Source organism: Mustela nigripes, chromosome 4, assembly GCF_022355385.1.
Source record: "Mustela nigripes isolate SB6536 chromosome 4, MUSNIG.SB6536, whole genome shotgun sequence".
Taxonomy (NCBI): Eukaryota; Metazoa; Chordata; class Mammalia; order Carnivora; family Mustelidae; genus Mustela; species Mustela nigripes.
This window is the reverse complement of record NC_081560.1, coordinates 9,536,216-9,558,230: the sequence shown is the minus strand read 5'-3', so window position 1 is coordinate 9,558,230 and position 22,015 is coordinate 9,536,216.

Here is a 22,015-nt window from a genome sequence, read left to right as displayed (position 1 = left end):
ATATATTTATACAGCATATATACACTATATATATTATACTATATTTATACAGCATATATACACTATATATATTATACTATATTTATACAGCTGTATAAATATATATAGTATATATATTTATATATTTATACAGCATATATACACTATATATATATTATACTATATTTATACAGCATGTATATATATATAAATATATAGTAATATATATAGTATAAATATATATTATACAGCATATATATATTACTATATATATTTATACTATAAATAATATATACTATAGTATATTTATACTATATATAGTATATATATAGTATATTTATACTATATATAGTATATATATAGTATATATACATGCATATATATAATGTATATATGCTGTATAAATATATATAGTATATATATATTTATACAGCATATATACACTATATATATTATACTATATTTATACAGCTGTATAAATATATATAGTATATATATTTATATATTTATACAGCATATATACACTATATATATATTATACTATATTTATACAGCATGTATATATATAAATATATAGTAATATATATAGTATAAATATATATAGTATATATATATGCTGTATACTATATGCAACATATATATGGTATATATATGCCATATCTCCTTTATCCATTCATCTGTTGATGGACATCTAGGCGCTTTCCATAGTTTGGCTATTGTGGACACTGCTGCTATAAACATTCAGGTGCACATGCCCCTTCAGGTCACTGCATTTGTATCTTTAGGCTAAATACCCAGTAGTGTGATTGCTGGGTCATAGAGTAGCTGTATTTTCAACTTTTTGAGGACCTCCATGCTGTTTTCCAGAGTGGGTGCACCAGCTTGCATTCCCACCAACAATGTAGGAGGGTTCCCCTTTGTCCACTTCCTAACCAACATCTGTTATTTCCTGACTTGTTAATTTTAGCCATTCTGACTGGTATGAAGTAGTATCTTATTGTGGTTTTGATTTGTATTTCCCTGATGCCGAGGATGTTGAGAACTTTTTTATGTGTCTGTTGGACATCTGAATGTCTTCTTTGCAGAGATGTCTGTCCATGTCGTCTGCCCATTTCTTGATTGGATCCTTTGTTCTTTGAGTGTTGAGTTTGATAAGTTCTTTTATCTGATATGTCATTTGTGAATATCTTCTCCCATTCTGTCAGTTATATTTTGGTTTTGTTAACTGTTTCCTTTGTTATGCAAAAGCTTTTGATCTTGATGAAGTCCCAGTAGTTCATTATTGCCCTTTCTTTCCTTGCCTTTGGCCAAGTTTCTAGGAAGAAGTTGCTGCGCCTGAGGTTGAAGAGGTTACTGCCTGTGTTCTCCTCAAGGATTTTAATGGATTCCTTTCTCACCTTGAGGTCTTTCATCCATTTTGAGTCTATTTTTGTGTGTGGCGTAGGAAACGGTCCAGTTTCATTTTTCTGCATGTGGCTGTCCAATTTTCCCAACACCATTTTTTGAAGAGACTGTCTTTTTTCCACTGGACATTCTTTCTTGCTTTGTCGAACATAAGTTGACCATAGAGTTGAGGGTCTATTTCTGGGATCCCTATTCTGTTCCATTGATCTATGTTTCTGTTTTTGTGCCAGTAATATACTGTCTTGATGATGACAGCCTTGTAATAGAACTTGAAGTCTGGAATTGTGATGCCACCAACTTTGGCTTTCTTTTTCAATATTCCTCTAGCTATTCGAGGTATTTTCTGGTTCCTATATAAATTTTAGAATTATTTGTTCCATTTCTTTGAAAAAAATGGATGGGATTTTGATAGGGATTACATTAAACATGTAGATTGCTTTGGGTAGCATGGACATTTTCACAATATTTGTTTTTCCAATCCATGAGCATGGCACATTTTTAAATTTCTTTTGTGTCTTCCTCAATTTATTTCATGAGTACTTTATAGTTTTTCTGAGTACAGATTCTTTGCCTCTTTGGTTAGGTTTATTCCTAGGTGTCTTATGGTTTTGGGTGCAGTTATAAATGGGATTGACTTTTTAACTTCTCTTTTTTCTCTCTTGTTGTTGGTATATAGAAATGCAACTGATTTCTGTGCATTGATTTTGTATCCTGACACTTTACTGAATTCCTGTACAAGTTCTAGCAGATTTAGAGTAGAGTCTTTTGGGTTTTCCACATAAAGTATATGTCAACTGCAAAGAGTGAGAGTTTGACTACTTCTCTGCTGATTTGGATGCCTTTTATTTCTTTTTGTAGTCTGATTGCTGACGCTAGGAGGTCTAGTACTATGTTGAATAGCCATGGTGATAATGGACATCCCTGCCGTGTTCTTCACCTTAGCGGGAAAGCTGTTAGTTTTTCCCCATTGAGAATGATGTTCACTGTGGGTTTTTCATAGATGGCTTTGATGATATTGAGGTGTGTACCCTCTATCTGTACACTTTGAAGAGTTTTGATCAAAAAATGATGCTGTACTTTGTCAAATGCTTTTTCAGCATCTATTGAGAGTATCCTATGGTTCTTGTTCTTTCTTTTATTAATGTATTGTATCACATTGATTGGATTTGGGAATGTTGAACCAAGCTTGCAGCCCAGGAATAAATCCCATTTGGTGGTGGTGAATAATCCCCTTAATGTACTGTTGGATCCTATTGGCTAGTATTTTGGTGAGAATTTTCATATGTGTTCATCAAGGTTATTGGTCTCTAATTCTCCTTTTTGATGGGATCTTTGTCTGGTTTGGGGACCAGGGTAATGCTGGCCTCATAAAACGAGTTTGGAAGTTTTCCTTCCATTTCTATTTTTGGAACAGTTTCAGGAGAATAGGTATTAATTCTTCTTTAAATGTTCGGTAGTATTCTCCTGGGAAGCCATCTGGCCCTGCACTCTTGTTCATTGGGAGATTTTTGATGACTGTTTAAATCTCCTTACTGGTTGTGTGTCTGTTCAGGTTTTCTATTTCTTCCTGGTTCAGTTTTGGGAGTTTATGTCTCTGGGAATGCATCCATTTCTTCCATATTGGCAAATTTGCTCATGTATAGTTGCTTATATAATATGTTCTTATAATTGTTTGTATTTCTTTGGTGTTGGTTGTGATCTGTCCTCTTTCATTCATGATTTTATTTATTTGGGTTGTTTCTCATTTCTTTTTGTTAAGTCTGGCCAGGGGTTTATCAATCTTTTAATTCTTTCCAAGAACCAGCTCCTAGTTTCTTTGATCTGTTCTACTGTTCTTTTGGTTTCTATTTCATTGATTTCTGCTCTGATAATTATGATTTCACCTGCTGGGTTTAGGCTTTCTTTGCTGTTCTTTTTCCAGCTCCTTTAGGTGTAGGCTTAGGTTGTGTACTTGAGACCTTTCTTGTTTCTTGAGAAAGGCTTGTATTGCTATATACTTTCCTCTCAGGACTGCCTTTGCTGTGTCCCACAGATTTTGAACTGTTGTGTTTTCATTTTCACTTGTTTCCATGAATTTTTTTCAGTTCTTCTTTAATTTTCTCATTGCCCCATTCATTTTTCCATAGGATGCTCTTCAGTCTCCATGTATTTGGGTTCTTTCCAACTTTCCTCTTGTGGATGAGTTTTAGTTTCATAGCATTGTGGTCTGAAAATATGCAGGGAATGATCCCAGTCTTTTGGTACCAGTTGAGACCTGATTTGTGACCCAGGATATGATCTGTTCTGGAGAATGCTCCATGTGCACTAGAGAAGAATGAGTATTATTTTGCTTTGGGATGGAATGTTCTGAGTATATCTGTGATGTCCATATGGTCCAGTGTGTCATTTAAGGCCTTTACCACCTTGTTGATCTTTTGCTTGGATGATCTGTCCATTTCAGTGAGGCGGTTTTTAATGTCCTCTACTATTATTGTATTATTATCGATGTGTTTCTTTGATTTTGTTATTGATTGGTTTATGTAGTTGGCTGCTCCCATGTTAGGGGCATAGATATTTAAAATTGTTATATCTTCTTGGGCAGACTGTGTAAGTATGATATAGTGTCCTTCCTCATCTCTTATTATAGTCTTTGACTTAAAATATAATTTATCTGATATAAGGATTGCCACCCCAGCTTTCTTTTGATGTCCATTAGCATGATAAATTGTTTTCCACCCCCTCACTTTCAATTTGGAGGTGTCTTTGGGTCCAAAATGAGTTTCTTGTAGACAGCATATTGATAGTTTTTTTTTTTTAAATCATTCTGATACCCTGTGTCTTTTGATTGGGGCATGTAGCCCATATACATTCAGGGTAACTATTGAAAGATATGAATTTAGTGCCATTGTATTGTCTGTAAAGTGATCTGTTACTGTACATTGTCCCTGTTCCTTTCTGTTCTACTACTTTTATGCTCTCTCTTTGCTTCTAGGACCCCTTTCAATATTTCCTGTAAGGCTGGTTTGGTGTTTGCAAATAATTTTAATTTTTGTTTGTCCTGGATGCTTTTTATCTCTCCTTCTATTTTCAGTAACAACCAAGCTGGATATAGTATTCTTGGGCTGCATGTTTTTCTCATTCAGTGCTCTGAATATATCACACCCGTTCATTCTGGCTGCCAGGTCTCTGTGGATAAGTTTGCTGTCGGTCTAAAATTTTTACCATTGTATGAAACAGACTTCTTGTCCCCAGCTGCTTTCAGTTTTTCTTTGTCACTAAGACTTGTCAGTTTTACTGTTAGATGACAGGGTGTGGACCTATTTTTAGTGATTTTGAGGGGGCTTCTCTATGCCTTCTGGATTTTGATGCTGTTCCCTTTGCCATATTAAGGAAATTCTCTACTATGATTCACTTCAATATACCTTCTGCCCCACTCTCTCTTTCTTATTCTTCTGGAATCCAGATTATTCTAATATTGTTTTGTCTTATGATAATACTTATCTCTTGAATTCTCCCCTCGTGGTCCAGTAGTTGTTTGTCTCTCTTTTGCTCAGCTTCTTTATTCTCTGTCATTTGGTCTTCTGTATCACTAATTCTCTCTTCTGCCTCCTTTATCCTAGCAGTAAGAGTCTCCATTTTTTTATTGCACTCCACTTAATAGCTTTTTAAAATTTCAGCTTGCTTAGATTTTAGTTCTTTTATTTCTCCAGAAAAGTTTCTCTAATATCTTCCATGCCTTTTTCGAGACCAGGTAGCAACTTCTGAACTCTAGATTTGACATATTACCAATCTCCGTATTGATTAGGTCCATAGCCATTGGTACTGGTTCTTGTTATTTATTTATTTATTTATTTGTTTGTTTGTTTGTTTTGTGGTGAGGTTTTCCACCTTATCATTTCATCCAGATAAGAATACATGGACAAGAGAATAAAATACTCAAAGTGTGTCAAAGACTGTAGAAAAATGTATGCTAATCAAATCAGAAGAGATCCAAAACCAGGGGGAGAAGAAAGGAGGAGAAAAGAAATAAAAATAAACAATGAATATATATATATATATATATATATATATATATATATATATATATATATTAGACTGGTGAATAGAACAGAGCTACCCACTTGATTTTGGGTGTATTGTGGTCCTTTAGAAGAATCTACCTCCCAAAAAATTAAAGAAAGAAAAACTTATATAAATACAGAGATAAAGGTAAACACAATAAAGGAATGGAATATGAGTGTAAAGATGAACAATTTTTAAAATATTCTATAAAAGGAATTGATAAGATAAGTTGTTTGGAAAAAGAAAAGAAAAATTAAAAGAGGAGAGAATGTGCTCAGGCAGGAGACTAGAACAAAGTCATGTCCTAGATTTAGGGTGTATTTTGATCTATTAGATGAAATTGTATCCCAAAATTTTAAAGAGAAAAACACCTGTATGCGTACAAAAATAAGATTAAATGCAATGAAGGGATAAAATATGACTATAACAGTGAAGGTTTAAAAGGATTTTTTAAAAAAGAAAGTTAATGTTAAGATAAACTAATTTAAAAAATGTTAGAGGAGGAAAGAGGAAAAATTAAAAAATAGAATAAGAAAAAAAATTAAAAAAAAATTTAACTTTGTAAGACTAAAAGATCATGGGGGAAATGCCATGAATTCTATGCTTTGCTTTCCCCTAGCTCTGGAGTTCCACAGTTCTTCTTGATCAGTGAGCTTGGTCTTGGCTGGACGTTCTTGCAGATCATCTGGGGGAGGGGCCTGTTGCAGTGATTTTCAAATATCTTTGCCCGAGGTGGAATTGCACCACCCTTGCTGGGGCCCAGGCTAAGTCAGCTGCTCGGGTTCACTCTCAGAAGCTTTTGTTCCCTGAACACTTTGCGTAGAGCTCTGGAGGATGGGAATGAAAATGGCAGCCTCCCAATCTCCAACCAGAGGAGCCTAGAGCTTGGGGCCCCCCTCCTCAGTGTGCCCTTAGAAAAAAACCCGTCAGTCACTCCTGTCTCCCTGGTCTCTGGCCTTACTCCATGCTCACCCAGCCTGTGACTGAACATTTCTGTCTCTGGCACACAGCCCCATTTGGAGTCTCCAAACCCAGCAGATTCCTGCCACACATTCCCGTTCCTCTCCTCCCAGAGGCTGAAGGAGGGGGTCTCCCTGGATCAGCCACTTGTAGGCCCCTGCTTGAAGAGTAGTGTTCCAACTGTGCCTTATCATGGTTTAAGGTAACCCCAATCTGAAAGACCACTCCTCAGTTCCTCCTCTGTAGTTGGCTTCCCTGCTCCAATACCTGGGAGCGGTGCCACACTCAGACACCCCTGATCTTTCTGTGACCCTGTGGGACCTGAGACCACACTGTTCCTATGAGGGCTCCACCCCTGCTTAGCCCCTGGAGCAATGTCCTTCAGTGGAGCAGGCTTCTAAAAGTTCTGATTTTGTGCTCTGCTGCTCTACCACTTGCCAGGAGCTGGCACTTCCTGCCAAAGTCTATCTTTACATTGCTTCAGATTCACTTCTTCACATGTCTGACCTTTCAGAAAGTGGTCGATTTTCTGTTCTGAGAATTGCTGCTGTTCTTCTCTTCTATCTCCTGTTGAATATGTAGGTGTTTGGAATGGTTTGATAATTCTATAGCTGAACTCCTCGGACCTGATGTCATTTCATTCTGCTGTTCCTCTGCCACCTTGGCCCCCTCTCCTAATAAACTTTTTTTAAAAAAAGATTTTGTTCATTTGAGAGAGAGAGAGAGATTGTGAGAGAGTACAAGCAAGGGAGGGGGAGAAGCAGCTCCCTGCGAAGCAAGGAGCCCAATGTAGGGCTCAATCCCAGGACCCTGGGATCATGACCTGAGCCAAAGGCAGCTGCTTAACCATCTGAGCCACCCAGGCACCCCTAGAAAATAAACTTCTTTGAGGAAAGAAAGATATAGTTCTTTCTTACTCATCCTTGAACCTATAGTACTTAGTATAATAGCAGGTATAGTAGGCAGTATGTATAATTTTTAAGATCTCTTTTTTTAGATTGGTTGAATGAATGAATGAAACTCTTACTGTCCTTTTAACTTTGACAAATAGAAACAGAATTCTATAAATATAGGTCTCTATCCTCTGATTTAAAGACTAATATGCTTATAATCAATGTAGATCATTTATTTTGCTGTTTCCTCCACAGTCTGTTGCTATATAAGAAATGTATAATACTCAGATCCTGGTGCTGGTTAGGTGCTTGTAAGGTTCAGATTCTTCCAAATCTTAACTTGCATTCATGCCTCTTAGTAATTTCTCTATGCCAGATATTGTATCATAACTAAAAATAGGAATAAACCTATATAGATCTCTAGATAACTGAGGGGACAAATGAATACAGATACTAAGTGTTAGAGCAAAGGTACTCCTGTGAAGAAAAATCAGTTAAAGCAGTCATGAGAGGCTTCTAGGAGGAAGTAATATCTGAACTAAGTTTAAAGAAGTAATGTGGGGAAACAAACTCTTTAAAAGGAAAATAAAAACTTGGATGTATGACACATTCTTGTAAATCATCCACTTAAATACGACTCACTGGGTTCTAGGCAAGAGATACATAAGTGACAAGATTTTAGGATGCTTTAGCTATGATTTTAAATTAATTTATATAACATAATTTTCCTATAAAAATTCCCTGCTTTGCCCTTCTCCAATGCCATTGTCTTCTTACTTGCCCAGATATTTTCATTCCCATGTCTGTTTCTGTAAGTGTGTTTATATTTACTATTTTTGTGTATACAGTATACATAAAATGTTTGCATATCTATTTAAAACCAGTTTTGCACATTTTAAAATTGAACATCATTTTTTATTGGATTTCTGATTTTCTTTCAGTATTCATGAGATTTATTGATCTTCATAAGTGTATTTCTATATTTCTTTTACTGTTATAATACTATGCTACTAAATGAATATACATAGTTTAGTCTAGTATTGATGAAATTTTATGCTTTTCCATTTTAATTCTTATAAAGCAGTGGTTCTCTGCATATGTTTTCTTGTGCATATGAACAAAGATTTCTTAGAATATTGGACTAGGAATGGAATAGAATGACTGATACCAGGATATGAACATGTTCAAATTTCCTAGGCATTAATGTGTTGTTGCAATTTCCATGCTTATTTACAGTTGCTGGTTTTTTTTTCACATTCTTGCCAAGAACTTCTATTTTTAGAGTTTAAAACTTTTAAGAATCAGTTATGAAATAGTGTATCATTGGTCTTTAAATAGTACTCTTCATGCACTTTTCTGGTTATTAACTAAGGCCCAATAATTTGAGTAGGAGTAATTTAGTATAAGGACTTTTTATCAAGTTAAAATGTGTCTACACACATGAAAAAATGTTCATCATCATTAGCTATAGGGAAATTTAAATCAAAACCACATTGAGACACCACCTTACACCAGTTAAGATGGCCAAAATTAACAGGAGAGAAAACAACAAGTGTTGGAGAGGATGTGGAGAAAAGGGAACCCTCTTACACTGTTGGTGGGAATGCAAGTTGGTGCAGCCACATTGGAAAACAGTGTGGAGATTCCTTCAGAAATTAAAAATAGAGCTACCCTATGACCCTGTAATTTTACTACTAGATATTTACTCCAAATATACAGATGTAGAGAAAAGAAGAGCTATCTGTACCCCAGCGTTCGTAGCAACAATGGCCACAGTTGCCAAACTGTGGAAAGAGCCAAGATGCCCTTCAACAGATGAATGGATAAAGAAGATATGGTCCATATATACAATGGAATATTGTATTCTTAGTAATTTCTCTATGCCAGATATTGTATCATAACTAAAAATAGGAATAAACATGTATAGATCTCTAGATAACTGAGGGAAAAAATGAATACAAATACTAAGTGTTAAAGCAAAGGTACTCCTGTGAAGAAAAATCAATTAAAGTGGTCTTGAAAGGCTTTTAGGAGGTCTTCAGAAAGGATGAATACCCAAATTTTGTATCAGCTTGGATGGGACTGGAGGAGATTGTGCTGAATGAAGTAAGTCAAGCAGAGAGAGTCAATTATATGGTTTCACTTACTTGTAGAGCATAAGAAATAACACAGAGGACATTAGGAGTTGGAGAGGAGAAGGGAGTTTGGGGAAATTGGATGAGGAGATGAACCATGAGAGACTGTGGGCTCTGAGGAACAAACTGTGGGTTTTGGAGAGGAGGAAGATAGGAGGTTTGGTGAGTCTGGTGATGGGTATTATGGAAGGCATGTATTGCATGGAGCACTGGGTGTGGTAAATAAACAATGAATCTTGGAACACTGAAAAAAAATAAAATTACAAAAAAAAAATGTGGTCTACAGTAAGAAGGTAGAAAGGTGATTGCTGCAGAGTAACTATTCACCTTTGGACTGTGGGGGAAATTTAATAAAAGAGGAACCTGGCAACTCAAAGGAGAGAAAACAGCAGAAGCAGGATTCAGACACTGAGAGAGGATATGGTTGCCAAAGGAATATACTTCCCAGGCCTCTGGTGACAATGAAACTTGCTACTGCTGTGCCACAAGAGCAGGAGCTGCTGTAAGTGTTGCAAAGATAAAAACCACTGGAAGAGTTTCAGCTGTTGAGCTGTCAGGGCCAGGAGTATCTGTCAATGCAGTAACAGAGAAACTAGTTGAGTGGACTTTTACACTAAGCTGTACAATCAGCCTGACACTATGGTAATCTTGCTGGGATCCTGGCATATCAATTTACTCAAAGTCACATGGAAAAATAAAATGCTTCAAAAAATGAAGTGTCTTCTTCATCTTCTAATTTGGTTATGTCCCTCTAGAGTTCTCTATTTGTAGAGCCAATATTGATCCAACTGGATAAAGGATAATGCAGTTGATAGCCCAGTTCTGGCATCCTAAAGCATGACACATTCTGTCATATATGAATATGGACTTCTCTACAGAAACAGAGCAACTGCTTTCACCTTAAAGGTGCATCTCTATAGAAGTGATGATTTCAACCTTTCCCCCAAATGTAGAGAGAGACAGCTTCAAATTTTCATTTGTGGTTGCCACAAATTTAGTTATAGACCCATCAAATATTTTCTTACCTAAAGACTAAATTATCAAGTGAGCTACCAATAAAATTGTATGAAATAATAACTGTATTCTCCACTTTGAAATGAAATCTCAACTGGTCAGGGTTCTCTACTTGGTGGGTAACCCAAACATTAATTCCTCAGTGGTGGTTCTCTTTTGGACTTCAATGGTCCTGCCTGTTTTGACTGCTGTAGTTTTCTGTGATAATTAACTAATTAGAAGGAACTGCGAAGAGCTACTCAGAAGCTCCTCTGAGTTTCAGACATAGTCTTCTTTGTCCTCAGTGTTAGTTGTAACCTGATGTCTTCTATTTTCCACTTGGTTCACTGGAAAAGGAGTCCAGGATGTCCAAGCAACAGTGCTGAATGGAACCATTGTTGTGTCCTTTGGTGAAAGCATTCTCTCCTTGGTAACTGAGATCTCTAATCCAGCAGAATTCAAAGTTGCTAGAGCTGGGGAAAAAAATCTTTGAATGAATTATTAAGTAGACTAGTGAAAAATCACTTCCATCTCTTGATTCTTAGATTCTTGTATTTTTTGCTAGAGGGAGGATAGTACCTTAACATTGTCTCAAATAGGAAGCATATAGTTCATCCTATAGGATATCTGTCTTATGTCATTTTTTTAAAAGATTTTGTTTGTTTATTTGAAAGAAAATACAAGCAGGGGAAGTGGCACGGAGAGGGAGTGGCAGAGAGAGGGAGTGGCAGAGAGGGGGAGAAGCAGGCTCCCACTGAGCAGAGAGCCTGTTGTGGGGCTCAGTCCCAGGGTGCTGGGATCATGACCTGAGCCAAAGGCAGACACTAAACCAACAGAGCCACCTAGGTACCCCATGTCTCATCACATCCTCTAACTGGTATCCTAACTCTGTCTTCATTAAGTCCTTTCATCTTGCAATTAGGACTGAGATTTTATGTGTGGTAGTTTTTGTTATGGTAAGGCCACTTAATTACATAGACAAGAAGCCCATAGCTGCACTTCCTTGATCAGAGTAGATGGTGTCAACACTGTGGCATCATCTCTGGGTATATTATGGGATATGAATTTACTTTTCTGTCTATAGTGTTCTGTCAGTGCCACCATCCATGGACTCATGGTGTGCTTTACCTACTAACATGATATCACTGAAATCTATGACCATGTAATTAACTGCCACTATAGCCACTTTTCTCATTAACTCATTGAGCAATCACTGGAAAGCACTGCTACAACATAAGAGGCTTATTGTCATGCAAAAAGCACTTCATGCTGTCCACTGCAGGAGATATTCTGGGTAACTCTTAAAATAGGATATGAATATGTTCACCAGCTGCTTATTCTCAGCAGGTTATCAACAGATTTTTTTCCCTAGACTTCCTTGTCACCACTTTTCTATCCTGATCCTTCCAATCCATTACTATCCACCAAAACAATAGCAACCACACATGAATAAATTTATATTTATGGCCGTCATTATTCCAGAAAAAGTGACTATAAAATGCACCTTGTAAAGTTCTGCCTACAGAGAGGTTATCCTTCAGTTTAGGCTTTCTGGGCAACCACTTGAAAGGAGAAGTAAAGCTACAACTGTCCACTTCCAAATGGCACCAGTATATCTTCAGAACCAAGAATTTAGAAAATCAGTGGAAGGGGTCCCTCCTTGCTGACAATCACATTTCTCAGAAGAGGGTAAACGTAATGCTTTGACTGTTGGAATGATGAAAAGTTTGACTACCCTCAGCCATGAGAGCAGAGCCACTGCCGGATGGTGAAGACACTGGCTGGAGGGATGCCAGTGACTCAGTTGCAGTAAATGGTACCAGTATCCCACCTCCTTTTTTCTTTTATCTTTTTAAAATTTTTATTTATGAAATCACTATACCCAACATGGGGCTCAAACTCATGACCCTAAAATCAGGAGTTCCATGCTTTTCCAGTTGAGCTGTAGGCACCCCAAGTATCATACCTCCTGATAGGATTGCTGCAAAATAGAAAAATGAGACAGAAAAGAGTCCCTCTTCCTTTTCCATCTTCTTTGAGTCCCTCCAGTACCAGCTACTGGAGATGCCAAGCATTGAGCCAGCTTCCAAAGGAGAAATGCAGTCTGTAGACTCATGTTTTAGTATCTTTATGGAAAGGCAAAGAAGGTCAGTCTGCAGCTGAACAGCAATAAATTAATAACTGGACATATAGATTATTACTTAAAATAGCTTCATGATATTTTTATTGGATTTTCAAGTTGCTTCTTCTGTTTATTTACTTTTCCCATTATCTATTTTTTCTTAATTTTTATTCCTCTGAGAACATGAATATTAGTCCTTCATTTGTTATATGAGTTGTGAATATTTTCTCCCAGTATGTGTCTTGTTTCCTTACAGTTTTTAGGTATTTTTGCTTAATTTCTTCTCTCTCTCAAATTACAGATACTAATTTTTCATCTGTAATAAAGTTGGCAAATATCTTTGTCTTGTATTTTTGTTCAGTTATATATTTAACTCATAGACATTTGAAATTTAATGTAGAATAAAATTAATTTTGTGTTTTTTAAAGTGAATGTTTTATTTTGGAATAATTTTGGATTCATAGAGATTTGCAAAGATAATAAGGAGAGTTTCAATATAACACTCACCCACTTTCTCCTATTGTTAATATCTTATTACCCAGGTGCATCTGTAAAAATTAAGATACTGACTTTGGTGTGTTATTGTTAACTAAACTTCAGACTTTGAGTTTCATCTATTAATGTCCTCATTCTGGTTCAGGATCCAATTCTGAGTACCACATTACATTTAGTTTTTATATTTCTCTAGTGTCCTCTGATCTGTGGTGGTTCTTAAATTATTGTTTTTTTTTTTTTAAATAATTTTGATCTTGACAAGTATTTTGATCCTGTTTAATGTTCCCCAAACTGGGTTTTGTTTGATTTCTATCAGAATTACTCTGGAGTTACAGTGTTTTAGAGAGATATCTAGGAAGTGTTCTTTTCTTCATATCAGAGAATACATCATATCCATGTCACTATTGGTGATTATTTTCATCACTTGAGTAAGGCAACTTTAGCTAGATTTCTTCAACGCAAAATAACCAATTTCCCTTTCCCTACTTTGTTCTGAAGAAGTAAGTCCAACTCACTCTTTTTTTTTTTTTTTTAAGATTTTTTTTGTCAGAGAGAGAGAGGGAGAGAGAGCGAGCACAGGCAGACAGAATGGCAGGCGGAGGCAGAGGGAGAAGCAGGCTCCCTGCTGAGCAAGGAGCCCGATGTGGGACTCGATCCCAGGACGCTGGGATCATGACCTGAGCCGAAGGCAGCTGCTTAACCAACTGAGCCACCCAGGCGTCCCTGGTGTATTAATATTCTAGTAAGAAAATGGTGCAGTGGCTGCATCTTTAGGAAATCCTACTACCACTGTTGAAGATACAAAAAACAGAAAAGAACGTATAATGAAATTTATCTTAATTAAATGTTTCTGGCAGGGTTTTCATGGGCATCTTGCACAATAGACTTGAACTGTTGGTGATGACTCAGGTTCTCTCTGAAGTCCTTTTTATATCTAAGTCTCAATGATTATAGAATATCATCAATTTTCATTCTGTCTACTTAACTGACATTAAATGTTCCTTCATACATGAAAAGCTCATTAAAAAATATATCCTCAGGGACAGTGCGTAAACATGGCAGTATTGTATCTTCATGTATAAAGTGGTCTTAATGGAGAGAGAACCTCGTTAAAAATAAAATTGCTGATTTTGTCTCTGAAGGACATAAATCCACACATATAGGCATACAAGCATATACATCTGATTTCAATATTTTTCCCTCTGAAAACATCAGGAGACTATCTTTTTATGTAGTAACTGGAGCTGTAGCACCATGGCTGTACTTAAAGAATAGGGATATTAATGTTGACCTGGAAAGATATAACTTATTTTTATGAGAGTACACATAAAAGTGGTGTCATCACATTACATATTCTCACATTCCATATTGATCACATTCAATCATCCTGAATAGGATTAACATGCTCACGTCTTTCTATTAAAAATATTTTAACTTGGCAGCCAAAGCGTTAGAGCTTACATGATCTTATAAGATATTTTGGCTATCTTTAGTTCACTTGAGTAACTTTAAGTTCTGTAAAAATATTTAAAAGAACTTTAAGATAGCCATTGTTTATAGGAAGAAAAAAATAGAACAAGATAAATGGAAGTTGAGAAAAACAAGCAGATACATACAAGGAACACGGGACAAAGAATAATTTAGACTGTCAGAAAGCCAAGATATTGCCTTTTTGTTTCTCCTTGAGGATGAATACATTATCAAGGATTAGTAATGCTATAGAAATTAAATACTAGGGAAAATGTCACCAATTCTTTGGCAATAACTACCTTTCAGAGCTGAACAATGTGAAATCTGGGTTCTGTGTATATATTGAAATGAGCTATAGAGGAACATCACATCATTTGTTCTTCTTTTTTGTGACTTAGTAAATTGAGTTGGCCTGTAGTAACTGACTTTTGTTTTTAATTTAAAGAGGTTTTCACTTGTGTTCATAAAACAGAACAAATGTTTACCTTGATTTTGTTAGTGTTGCACATCTCCTCAAAGAAATTTATTTTTTGGAAAAATTCCTATTTACCTAAACATCTGCCAGGAAAGCTGTAATCACTCTCCCCCAAAGCCTTAGCAAAATTGATTAACAAAACACTAGGAGAGGTAGTTTCATATGTCTTTAAGTATCAGCCCAGTATCTGCATTATGTTTCTATTAAAAAAATTTAGAGTCCGAGAATATAATTTCCTATAAAATAATCTATTTAGAAAGAAAGAGCAGGAGAAAAAACTGATGGGATAACAAGTATTGAATAAAACGTGGAGAAATTGGAGCCTTTGTGCCCCGTTGGTGAGAATGTAAATTGGTGCAGCCATTTTGGAGAACAGGATGGAGGTTCCTCAAAGAACTAAAAATAGAGCTATTGTATGATTCAGCAATCTCAATTCTGGGTTTATACCTTGGAGAGCTACATGCATCTTACATTCACTATAGCATTCCTCACAATAACCAGGATAGTGAAACAACCTAAATATCTGCTGATGGCTGAGTAGATAAAATGGTGTGTGTGTGTGTGTGTGTGTGTGTGTGTGTGTGTGTGTATGCATGTATATATGTGTCTGTGTGATTATTATTCAGCCTTTAAAAAGGTGGAAATCCAGTCACTTGTAATAATAGGAATGAATTTGGAGGACATTATACTAAGAGAAATGAAGCAGATGGAAAAACAAATCCTGCAGGACCTCATTTAGGTGAAGAATCTGAAATAGTCTATTTTTTTTTAATAGTCTAAATCATAGAAGAGACTGGAATGATGTTTAGCAGAGTTGGGTTGAGGGAAATGAGAAAATGTTTCAATTATGTGGGATGAATACGTTCTGGCGATCTTACATATAGCACATTGATTATGGTTGACAATATTGTAGTGTATACTTAAAATCTGCAAAGTAGGTAGTTCTTCAGTGTTCTCATCACACACACAAAAACATTGGTAACTACGTGATATGATGGGAATGTTTATTAACTTGATTGTGGTGATCATTTCATAATTTTTACATATATGAAACATCAAGTTATATACCATGAAGATGTACAGTGTTTGTCCATTCTACCTCCATAAAGCTAAAAAAATATTAGCTGCAGCTTACTCTACTTTAGGTGCATATCAAATGTCAATATTGCATGTGATTTTTGTATTTCATGATCCATACCGTATTCTTAGTGATATTGCTAGCAAAATCATTTTTCCCCTTTGAATACTATTTTGCATGTTTTATTCAGCTGAAAGTTATTTTTTACATTTTCTAAGAATACTTAACAGGAACTCTACCTTTAAAAATTTTAAATGTATAATATAATATTGTTAACTATAGGTTTTATATACTATAGCAGATCTCAATGGAATTTATTAGATAAGAATTTATTGTTAAATACTATTTTTTAATCAAGTAATAGTGCAGATCAAAGTTGGTTCATTCAACAGAGGATATGAATTGACTGTCTCTTGACTTTTTTCAAATGAGCAAAAATTTCATACTTTCATAGATTTCATGCATTTAAAATTTTGAATTACAAGACTTGTTTGGAACAATATAAAGTATAAGAAAAATAGCTCATTCTAGACTTAAATAGGAGAGCCTCTCTTCTTGTTTATGTAATTAGCTCCTGATTGAAGGGGGAAAAGTTCTGCACCAGAATCCTCTCTGTTTTGCCACCCTGCATTTCATCTCTCCTTGGGATTCTGTTGCTTTCATCACACTGATGGCCAGGGGGCTGCTCATTCTTTTAAAGTCTGAACTCAGGGTGGACACCAATCTCTTCCATTAGTTCTGTTAAAACAACTGGGACTTGAAAATATGTTTTTCAGTAGATCTAAATATTAAAGAAAAATAGGAAGAAAGTGAGGAAAATACAAGGAACATTTAAACTGTAGATGGTTTAAACTAGAGATGGTTTAGATGATGGCTGTCCCTTTCCACTATGGATACATCTTTCATTCTTTAGCTTTTCCAAGTACAAGTTGTTATGCTTACCTGGGTGATTTTGCACGATCTACAAACTTTGTGCCCTGTCTCTTTGCTTTTCAGTTTCCAGCCTGACCCTCTGAGAAGGATCAACCTTTCTACTTGTGGGGATTTTCCTCCAGGCCATGTGGGGCACCATCTGCTAACCCCCTTGTACACCTACTGCTGACTGAGGCAAATGTTATTTCCAGGACATACTGTTTGTATGGCCTTCCTGTCTCCAGTCTCAGAACCCCTTTGAATTCACCCCATACTCTTCACTGGGCCTATTTGATAGCGCCCTATGGGAGCATATTTCTGGGCCTGGAAAGCCCTTTACCCTGTCTTCTTTGCTAAGTCCTAGTCAATCATCTTCAGTGTCATTTTGTTTTCACCTTTGAATATGATATAAGTCAGGGTAGAGATCACAAGTAGGCAGAGAGGCAGGCAGAAAGGGGGGAGGGGGAAGCAGGCTCCTCGCTGAGCAGAGAGCCTGACGTGGGGCTCGATCCCAGGACCCTGGGATCATGACCTGAACTAAAGGCAGAGGCTTTAACCCACTGAGCCACCCAGGTGCCCCTATTTTTCTTTTTAACATGGTTAAAAATATTTATTTATTTGAGAGAGAAAGAGATAGCAAGAAAGGAGAGGAGAGGGAGAAGCAGGGTCCCTGCTGAGCAAGGAGCCTGATGTAGAACTCGATCTCAGGATCCCAGGATCATGGCCTCAGCTGAAGGCAGACACTTAACTGACTGAGCCACCCAGACTCCCTCAGGGTTATTTATTTTTCCAACCTTTATGTCACCAATATACTTTGAACACTTCTCTCATATAGACTACCCAGGCTAGTGATACCTTTCTGCATTTCAGTTTTCCTCAGAGATTAAAGGAGGAAGCTGATACAATCCAACTTATTGGTGTGTTTTTTATTTTTTTAAAAGATTTTATTTATTTATTTGACAGAGAGAGAGAACACAAGTAGGCAGAGAGGAAGGCAGAGAGAGAGAGAGGGAAGCAGGCTCCCACTGAGCCACCCAGGCGCCCCTTATTGGTGTGTTTTAAAGATTAAACAAGGAGAAATCCCATAAAATGTTTTCACTCCTGCATGTATGTAATGTTAAATAAATGCTAGGTATTAATTATTGAAATTATTGCTTTTTAACCTTAAGGAAAAAATCCATTAAAACCAAACATAAGCACAACTATACATATCAAGCACATACAGGGATAAATTTAATAGCCCTAAACAAGGAAAGATTATGTTGCCCTCTACCTATGAAATCGAGCCATTGAGAAATGTACCAGTATGACTGCAAGGCTGTTAAGAGATTCTGAATCTTTACGAGGACAGGTACTATATTTTTTGTTGACTATGTCTTGTAAAGCACCAACTATGAGATGATATCTGAGAGTTTCTCACTTTTTTGTTCTCTTAAAATGTTGGTGTCTGATTTCCTTTTTGATCTTCTTTTTGGGTATTTAAATACTGTACATTTCCGTAAAAGTACAAGAAGATTTATGTATAAAAGCTTTTAGCACCCTTCTTTCCCATTGTTCAAGTAATAACGGCCTGCAGTGTTCTTCGTACTTACCAGTATTGATAAATAGCAGAACATGTATTTTGGGCAAGATTGCAGTACTGAGGGCCCTCCTCCTCCTCTTCTTTCCAAGAATAAAAATGCTAACGGGAAGCAAGGAGATCTGAGCATAGAAGCGAAAAGGAAAAATACCCTGAAGGAAATCGAGGGCAAGTTACCATGTGTGACATGGAGAGAAGCAAAACCAGAAAAAGCCTACCTTCTTTCCTCATAATGAAGGTTGTGCACAATTATTGTTTTTCCAGCTCCTTCCCAAAGAGGAGGAGTCTTATATGTGACATCACATTGCCTTGAGGATGGGTGCTGCCAGGCAGTAGTATTTCTGTCACTTAGGAGAAAGTTGTTCTAGGGATTAGGAGCTAAATTAGTGAGTTCTAGGCTGGGACACCTGTTAGGCATGGTAGACTAGACTGGGGATTATCAGGGATTTTTTTTTTTCTGAGTTGGAAGAAGGAATTGGGCAGGGTCAAAGCTCAGATAGCTGATTTAAAAAAAAAAAACTTTATTGAACTATGATATGCAAAACTGCACATATTTAATATATATAATTTCTTGAGTTTACATATGTGCACACACCCATAAAACTACCACTATAAGGTAGTAGACCTGTCCAACACACCCAAGTTTCCTTGTTTGCTATCGTCATCATCATTGTTTTTTGTACTAAGGCATTTAACAAGAGATCTATCTTCCTAACAAATTTTAAGTGTACAACTCAGTGTTGTTAATTATAGGCACTATATCTTCATTCCCACATTTATTACAGCATTATTCAAAATTGCCAAGACAGGAAAATAACCTAAATGTCCATCAGTGGATGAATGGATAAAGAAAATGAGGTATATACATATCATAGAATATTAGTCAGCCTTAAAAAGGAGGAAATCCTGCCATGTACAACAGGGTAAGTCTTTATGCTAAGTGAAATAAGCCAATTACAGAAAGACAAATACTGCATTATTTCACTTATTCAAGATAACTGTAAACTTTTCATATATTCTGGATTGTACTCTTAGATGAGTGGTGTCCTGGTGTATCTTCGAAAATTAAAATATGCAAGAGTCTTGAGTTTTCATAGCACCAAAAACCAATTAAGTGAATCAGTATAACAAGCCTGTTTATCTCAGAGTTTTAAACAAAACTTCTTTTGAAACACTCCAGGGAAGATTTTTCTCTTTTATGGTGTTTCTGTCATCTTATTCAGGACTGCCAGTTACAATAAAGCTGCATTCAGTGGGAAGAATGTCTACAGACAATTTCCAGAAACCTGATTTCATTCATTAGTGAATATTCTATTTCTTGAGAAGGTTTTAATGTGGCAGCTATCCTGAATTCCAGGTCAGAGTATATCCACTCAGTGCCTGGTGACCAGGACACATAAACTAAATCCTGATGTGCTGAACTTGCACAAGCCAGATGTAAGCTATTAGACACAATTAGTAATTCAGAGTCCAAGGAGCTGCTTTCCGTGCCGATGGCAAAAATGGAAGATATTAATTGCCCTGCTTAGAGCTTCAGCCTCTTCAGCTGAATGAGATGTTTTGTGATTTCCCCAGGAGCAGAAGGCTTGAAGCTGAAATATATTTCATGACAGATTGACAAATAGGGCAGCTTTTTAAAATATATTTTAGATTCTGGAATATAAAACATGAACAAATAATTAAAAAGGGGGCTTATTTATTTTCTCTCCCCAATCCAAGTAAATTATTTTCAAAGGTTTTCCTTTTAATATTTCCACTGTTTGGGAAAAAAAGTATTTTTCTTCTATTTTGTTGTCTATAAAAATACATTAATGATACATTCTGTGAGTTTTAGAGCAACCAGTTATAATTAGACTCTGTGGGTGTTCAGATACAGGAAATAGCCAAGTAATTTAGTTTATACCTTACTGTATCTTCCACCACCTGACACCCCCCCCCCCCACCGCCAAAAAAAGAGATTCTCACAAACTAATCAGTGGAGCCTGTGAAGATGGTACATTTTGTGGCAAAAGCAACTTGCCAATGTAATTAAGGTTATGGACCTTTCAATAGAAGATTATTTTAGATTATCTAGGAGGGCACAATCTAATCACATGAGCCCTTTAAAACAAATCATTTTCTCTGGCTAGAGGCAGAGGAGATGTGGTAGAAAAGTCAGATTTCATGAGTGGTAAAGGATGGAAATACCATTGCTGTCTTTGAGATACAGGGGCCCATGTGCCAGGACACCACAGCATGGTCTATTATGTGATTATGTGTACCTCTTCCAGATGACAGCTGGTGAAGTAGATTCTGCCAACAATATGCCTATGCATCTTGGAAACAGATCTTCGCAGAGTCCCTTGATAATAGCCCAGTAGTAGATGCCTTGATTTCCTGTAACTTGAAGTAGAGAAAACCAGCCCAGACAACCCTGGCTTCTGGCCTATAGGACCATGAGACCATAAATTTATGTTATCTTAAGGTGTTAGGCTGATGGTAATTTGTTATGTTAGCTATGGAAAACTCATATGCTAATTTATGTCCTAACTACTGTCAAAAAAATGATTTGAGGTGAATTTTAATATAAACAGAAGCACTAATATGTTATAATGAAATGTTTTAATAATTTAAGATTAATAAAATATTTAGCATCTATGTAGTAAGGATTAATTTATTTAATATAGAGTCAGCAATAAATCCAGCTAACTGAAAACATACGTTTTTCAGAAGAAATATACTTTTTCCTAATTTGAAATTCCAAAAGGATATTTTTCATTAATTTTTATTATTTAAATTATTTAGTTAATTTTATTGTGTTTGTCAAAGAGCAGCCTAATGGGCTTTTCCTGTTTGTAGAATATGTAGAAAACTCATAAAATGGTTTCTTCTAATAGAGTTTTTCAGTAAATTTAAGGAATGGCAACCAAAAATTCAGAGAAGATATTTCTTCATGATATTTAAATGAACAATATGTATATACTATACTGGAGACCCAGGAAAAGGATAATAATGTTGAATTTGATATCAGGTGCTTTTATCCAGAGTTTCCCATATAAACTGAAACAATCTAATAATAAATATAACAAAAATCATAATTAAATAGGGAAACAGACACAAGATTTTCATTTTTAGTGAAATAAGATGGTAAAAACAATTTTCTGTTGACTATCATTTTTTCAAGAACAAAAGACATTTTTTTAACACCAAAAGATAGAAAGTACATCCTAACATAAAGATGAGTAGTTTAATTTTTATAACTTTAAATTTTTTTTTTTTAGTTTTTTATTTTATTAAACATATATTTTTATCCCCAGGGGTACAGGTCTGTGAATTACCAGGTTTACACACTTCACAGCACTCACCAAAGCACATACCCTCCCCAATGTCCATAATCCCACCCCGTTCTCCCAAACCCCCTCCCCCCAGCAACCCTCAGTTTGTTTTGTGAGATTAAGAGTCACTTATGGTTTGTCTCCCTCCCAATCCCATCTTGTTTC